The sequence below is a fragment of the Heterodontus francisci genome, chromosome 45 (genome assembly GCF_036365525.1).
Source record: "Heterodontus francisci isolate sHetFra1 chromosome 45, sHetFra1.hap1, whole genome shotgun sequence".
Classification (NCBI taxonomy): Eukaryota; Metazoa; Chordata; class Chondrichthyes; order Heterodontiformes; family Heterodontidae; genus Heterodontus; species Heterodontus francisci.
In genome coordinates, this window is record NC_090415.1 from 1,984,001 (window position 1) to 1,991,500 (window position 7,500).

Consider the following 7,500-nt stretch of genomic DNA (forward strand, 5'->3'; position numbering starts at 1 on the left):
ACTTGGAGCACTGTGTACAGTTCCACTCTCCATATCCCTGGTTAGACCACACTTGGAGCACTGTGTACAGTTCCACTCTCCATATCCCTGGGTTAGACCACACTTGGAGCACTGTACACAGTTCCACTCTCCATATCCCTGGGTTAGACCACACTTGGAGCACTGTGTACAGTTCCACTCTCCATATCCCTGGGTTAGACCACCTTGGAGCACTGTGTACAGTTCCACTCTCCATATCCCTGGGTTAGACACACTTGGAGCACTGTACACAGTTCCACTCTCCATATCCCTGGGTTAGACCACACTTGGAGCACTGTGCAGAGTTCCGCTCTCCGTAGTACGAAAGCAGAAAAATGCCGGAAATGCTCAGCTGGTTCTGGCAGCTTCGATTGGGAGAGAAATACTGGGTGGACATTTCCGATCTGTGACCTTGTGTTGGATCTGGGGAAAGTGTGGAACGGGATAGCTCCGGAGCTAGTGAAAGCCGGGAGTGTCATGGAGTTATAGAGCAGCAGAAACAGGCCCTTCGGCCCATCATGTCGGTGCCGGAGAGGGGCAGAAAAACAGAAGGGAAGGCGTGTGACTGGGTGGCGGGCGGGGAGAGATTCAGTGAGGACGTAGTGGGTGTCGTAAAGCCAAAGGGAGGGGTAATGAAGATTATGAATCGGTTTTCGATCGGGTCGACGTAGAGAATTTTCCGCTCGGGGGCGAGACCGGAACGAGGGGGCTATCGTTATAAGATAATCACTAATAAATCCAATGTGGGGGGAGGGGAATTCGGGAGAGACGTCTTTCCCCGGAGAGTGGGAGAATGTGGAACTCACTACCACAGGGAGTGGGTTGAGGCGAATCGCAGGGCATTTGAGGGAGGGGGAAGGTGGATAAACACAGGAGGGAGAAAGGAATAGGAGGACACGTTGACGGGGTGAGATGAAGAGGGGGGCGGGAGGAGGCTCGTGTGGAGCAGAACCCGGCACGGAGCTGGGGAGAGGTGGGGGCCGAATGGCCCCTTTGGCTGCCCGCTCCAGCTGACCGCACGTTTGACCTTTGCCCCCCCCCCCCTCTCCCTGCTGCCTCTCAGGAACGGAAGCTGCTGACGACCGGGTGACGGAGGCCAACTCGCAACTGCTGGAGGAGGAGGAGAAGGTGAAGGCCCTCTCAAAGTTGAGGAACAAGCACGAAGCCCTCGTCGCCGACCTGGAAGGTGAGTGCATTCAGGCCCTTCACTCAGTTGGCAAGCGATACAGGAGCAGGAGGAGGGGCATTCGGCCCCTCAAGCCTGCTCTCTCCCCCACCCACCCCCCCCCCCTCCCCCCCCACCACCCCCAGTTCAATCGCTCACAGCCGACCTCCGACCTCAACTCCTCAATCCGGACGAGCCCCCATATCCCTCCGCGCCCAAAAGTCTCTCCCTCTCCACCTTGAATAGACTCAACGACTGAGAATCCGCAGCTCTCTCCGGAGAGAGAATTCCAAAAAATTCAACAAACCCCTGGGAGTGAAGCAGTTGCTCCCCGTCTCCGTCCCAGACCGACATTTTATCCTGAGACAGTGCAGCACTCCTCAGTACTGGCACCGGGGGGAGTGTCGGTCTGGATGATGGAGCACAAGTCCTAGAGTATATACATCTCCTCCGACAGTGCAGCACTCCCTCAGTACTGGCACCGGGGGAGAGGGGCGGGGAGCGTCGGCCCGGATTACGGAGCTGCGCTGACGGCCGCCTGTTCTGCTTCCCCGTCCGCAGAGCGCCTGAAGAAGGAGGAGAAGGGCCGCAGGAGATGGAGAAGCTGAAGCGGAAGCTGGACGGTGAGTCGACTGATTTCCAGGAGCAGATCGCGGAGCTGCAGCAGCAGATCGAGGAACTGAAGCTGCAGTTGCTGAAGAAGGAAGAGGAGTTGCAGGCGGCACTGGGCAGGTGACCGGAGTGGCGGGGGGGTGGTGGGGGGGGCGGTTTCAGAGAGGGCGGAGTGTTGGGGGGGGGGGGGGGAGGTGGGGTTCCGCTCGGCTGAGACGCAGCGAATGACGTTATTAACCAGTCCTTTTCCTCTCCCTGCGCTCTCGCTCTCTCTCTCTCTCTCTCTCTCTCTCTCTCTCTCCCCCCGCAGGATCGACGAGGAAGTGTCCCAGCGGAATGGCGCCCTCAAGGCGCTGCGGGAGCTGCAGGCCCAGCTGGCCGAGCTGCAGGAGGACCTGGACGCCGAGCGGGCGGCTCGGGGCAAGGTCGACAAGCAGAGGCGCGACCTGAACGAGGAACTCGAGGCGCTGAAGACTGAGCTGGAGGACACCCTGGACACCACGGCCGCGCAGCAGGAGCTCAGGTGGGTGTGGGGCGCGCGGTGGGGGCCCCCCGGCGCGCGAGGCTCGACGGACGGACGGGCGTCTGACCCTCTACCCGATCTCTCTCTTTCTCTCTCTCCCCCCCCGCCCCCACCCCAGAGACCAAGCGGGAGCAGGAGGTGACGGAGCTGAGGAGGGCGCTGGACGAGGACACCAAGACACATGACGCCCAGGTGCAGGACATGAGGCAGAGGCACGCGCAGGCCCTGGAGGTCCTCTCCGAACAGCTGGAGCAGACCAGACGGGTGAGAAAACAGTGGCGAAGGGAGGGGGGGGGGGTGGGGAGTCGAACAAACGCCCACACCCTCCCTCTTCCCCCTGCTCATCATTCCAGCAAACTCCAGTCACAAACCCCAGTGTTATACAGTGACGGACCTGTCCCCACCAGTACTGTATTCCAGTGTTACACAGTGACAGACCTGTCCCAACTGTACTGTACCCCAGTGTTATACAGTGACAGACCTGTCCCCACCAGTACTGTACCCCAGTGTTATACAGTGACAGACCTGTCCCCACCAGTACTGTACCCCAGTGTTTATACAGTGACAGACCTGTCCCCACCAGTACTGCACCTCAGTGTTATAGTGACAGACCTGTACCCACCAGTACTGTACCCTCAGTGTTATACAGTGACAGACCTGTCTCCACCAGTACTGTACCCCAGTGTTATACAGTGACAGACCTGTCCCCCACCAGTACTGTACCCCAGTGTTATACAGTGATAGACCTGTCCCCAACAGTACTGTACCCCAGTGTTATACAGTGACAGACCTGTCCTCACCAGTACTGTATCCCAGTGTTACACAGTGACAGACCTGTCCCCACCAGTACTGTATCCCAGTGTTACACAGTGACAGACCTGTCCCCACCAGTACTGTAACACAGTGTTATACAGGACAGACCTTCCCCACCAGTACTGTACCCAGTGTTATACAGTGACAGACCTGTCCTCACCAGTACTGTACCCCAGTGTTATACAGTGACAGACCTGTCTCCACCAGTACTGTACCCCAGTGTTATACAGTGACAGACCTGTCCTCACCAGTACTGTACCCCAGTGTTATACAGTGACGGACCTGTCCCACCAGTACTGTACCCCAGTGTTATACAGTGACAGACCTGTCCCACCAGTACTGTACCCCAGTGTTATACAGTGACAGACCTGTCCCCACCAGTACTGTACCCCAGTGTTATACAGTGACAGACCTGTCCCCACAGTACTGTACCCCAGTGTTATACAGTGACAGACCTGTCCTCACCAGTACTGTACCCCAGTGTTATACAGTGACAGACCTGTCTCCACCAGTACTGTACCCCAGTGTTATACAGTGATAGACCTGTCCCACCAGTACTGTATCCCAGTGTTATACAGTGACAGACCTGTCCCACCAGTACTTTACCCCAGTGTTATACAGTGACAGACCTGTCCCACCAGTACTGTACCCCAGTGTTATACAGTGACAGACCTGTCCCCACCAGTACTGTACCCAGTGTTATACAGTGACAGACCTGTCCCCACCAGTACTGTACCCCAGTGTTATACAGTGACAGACCTGTCCCCACCAGTACTGTACCCCTGTGTTATACAGTGACAGACCTGTCCCCACCAGTACGGTACCCCAGTGTTATACAGTGACAGACCTGTCCCACCAGTACTGTACCCAGTGTTATACAGTGACAGACCTGTCCTCACCAGTACGGTCCCCCCAGTGTTATACAGTGACAGACCTGTCCCCACCAGTCTGTACCCCAGTGTTATACAGTGACAGACCTGTCCACCACCAGTACGGTACCACCAGTGTTATACAGTGACAGACCTGTCCCCACCAGTACTGTACCCAGTGTTATACAGTGACAGACCTGTCCCCACCAGTACTGTACCCCAGTGTTATACAGTGACAGACCTGTCTCCACCAGTACTGTACTCAGTGTTACACAGTGACAGACCTGTCCCACCAGTACTGTACCCCCAGTGTTATACAGTGACAGACCTGTCCCCACCAGTACTGTACGACAGTGTTATACAGTGAATGACCTGTCCTCACCAGTACTGTACCCCAGTGTTACACAGTGACAGACCTGTTCCCACCAGTACTGTACCTCAGTGTTACACAGTGACAGACCTGTCCCCACCAGTACTGTACCCCAGTGTTACACAGTGACAGACCTGTCCCACCAGTACTGTACCCCAGTGTTATACAGTGACAGACCTGTTCTCACCAGTACTGTACCCCAGTGTTACACAGTGACAGACCTGTCCCCACCAGTACTGTACCCCAGTGTTATACAGTGACAGACCTGTCTCCACCAGTACTGTACCCCAGTGTTATACAGTGACAGACCTGTCCCCACCAGTACTGTACCCCAGTGTTACACAGTGACAGACCTGTCCCACCAGTACTGTACCCCAGTGTTATACAGTGACAGACCTGTCCCCACCAGTACTGTACCCCAGTGTTACACAGTGACAGACCTGTCCCCACCAGTACTGCACCTCAGTGTTATACAGTGACAGACCTGTCTCCACCAGTACTGTACCTCAGTGTTACACAGTGACAGACCTGTTCCCACCAGTACTGTACCCCAGTGTTATACAGTGACTGACCTGTCCCCACCAGTACTGTACCTCAGTGTTATACAGTGAATGACCTGTCCTCACCAGTACTGTACCCCAGTGTTACACAGTGACAGACCTGTCCCACCAGTACTGTACCTCAGTGTTACACAGTGACAGACCTGTCCCCACCAGTACTGTACCCCAGTGTTACACAGTGACAGACCTGTCCCCACCAGTACTGTACCCCAGTGTTATACAGTGACAGACCTGTTCTCACCAGTACTGTACCCCAGTGTTACACAGTGACAGACCTGTCCCCACCAGTACTGTACCCAGTGTTATACAGTGACAGACCTGTCTCCACCAGTACTGTACCCCAGTGTTATACAGTGACAGACCTGTCCCCACCAGTACTGTACCCCAGTGTTACACAGTGACAGACCTGTCCCCACCAGTACTGTACCCAGTGTTACACAGTGACAGACCTGTCCCCACCAGTAGTGTACCCCAGTGTTATACAGTGACAGACCTGTCCCCACCAGTACTGTACCTCAGTGTTATACAGTGACAGACCTGTCCCACCAGTACTGTACCCCAGTGTTATACAGTGACAGACCTGTCCCCACCAGTACTGTATCCCAGTGTTATACAGTGACAGACCTGTCCCCACCAGTACTGTACCCCAGTGTTATACAGTGACAGACCTGTCCCCACCAGTACTGTATCCCAGTGTTTTACAGTGACACACCTGTCCTCACCAGTACTGTATCCCAGTGTTATACAGTGACAGACCTGTTCTCACCAGTACTGTATCCCAGTGTTATACAGTGACAGACCTGTCCCCACCAGTACTGTATCCCAGTGTTTTACAGTGACACACCTGTCCTCACCAGTACTGTATCCCAGTGTTATACAGTGACAGACCTGTCCCCACCAGTACTGTATCCCAGTGTTTTACAGTGACACACCTGTCTTCACCAGTACTGTATCCCAGTGTTATACAGTGACAGACCTGTCCCCACCAGTACTGTATCCCAGTGTTTACAGTGACACACCTGACTCACCAGTACTGTATCCCAGTGTTATACAGTGACAGACCTGTCCCCACCAGTCTGTATCCCAGTGTTTTACAGTGACACACCTGTCCTCACCAGTACTGTATCCCAGTGTTATACAGTGACAGACCTGTCCCCACCAGTACTGTACCCCAGTGTTATACAGTGACAGACCTGTCCCCACCAGTACTGTATCCCAGTGTTATACAGTGACAGACCTGTCCCCACCAGTACTGTATCCCAGTGTTATACAGTGACAGACCTGTCCCACCAGTACTGTATCCCAGTGTTTTACAGTGACACACCTGTCCTCACCAGTACTGTACCCCAGTGTTATACAGTGACAGACCTGTCCTCACCAGTACTGTATCCCAGTGTTATACAGTGACAGACCTGTCCCCACCAGTACTGTACCCCAGTGTTATACAGTGACAGACCTGTCCCCACCAGTACTGTATCCCAGTGTTATACAGTGACAGACCTGTCCTCACCAGTACTGTATCCAGTGTTATACAGTGACAGACCTGTCCCACCAGTACTGTACCCCAGTGTTATACAGTGACAGACCTGTCCCCACCAGTACTGTATCCCAGTGTTATACAGTGACAGACCTGTCCCCACCAGTCATGTACCCCAGTGTTATACAGTGACAGACCTGTCCCCACCAGTACTGTATCCAGTGTTATACAGTGACAGACCTGTCCCCACAGTACTGTACCCCAGTGTTATACAGTGACAGACCTGTCCCCACCAGTACTGTACCCCAGTGTTTTACAGTGACAGACCTGTCCCAACCAGTACTGTACCCCAGTGTTAACAGTGACAGACCTGTCCCCACCAGTACTGTATCCCGCTGTTTTACAGTGACACACCTGTCCTCACCAGTACTGTACCCCAGTGTTATACAGTGACAGACCTGTCCTCACCAGTACTGTACCCCAGTGTTATACAGTGACAGACCTGTCCTCACCAGTGTTATGTTCTGTCTGTCTCTATCGCTCTCTGTCTATGTCTCCCTCCCCCTGTCCCCCCACCACCACCCCTCCCCCTGTCCCCCACCACCACCCCTCCTCCACCCGGTCGCTCCCTCCCTCTCTCCCTGTCTCTCTCTCTCCCTCCCTGTCTCGCCCCGCCCTCCCTGTCTCGCCCTCCCTCCCTGTCTCGCCCTCCCTCCCTGTCTCGCCCTCCCTCCCTGTCTCGCCCTCCCTCCCTGTCTCGCCCTCCCTCCTGTCTCGCCCGCCCTCCCTGTCTCGCCCGCCCTCCCTGTCTCGCCCGCCCTCCCTGTCTCTCTCTCTCTCTCTCTCTCTTGCCCACCTCCCTCTCTCTAGACCAAGGCCACACTGGAGAAGAGCAAGCTGATGGTGGAGAGCGAGAGCCACGAGCTGGTGAACGAGGTGAAGTCGCTGACCGCCTCCCGGGTGGAGTCCGAGCACCGGAGGAAGAAGGCCGAGTCCCAGCTGCAGGAGGTTCAGGCCCGGCTGACTGAGACCGAGAGATCCCGCGCTGAGCTCTCCGACCGTCTCCTCAAAATGCAGGTCAGGGCAGCCCGCG

General features: G+C 55.4%; 1 pseudogene; it reads left to right on the forward strand.

The window, feature by feature from the left end:
• Positions 1 to 7,500, forward strand: part of LOC137356267 (myosin-10-like) — a 43,734-nt pseudogene that overhangs the window by 11,130 nt on the left and 25,104 nt on the right.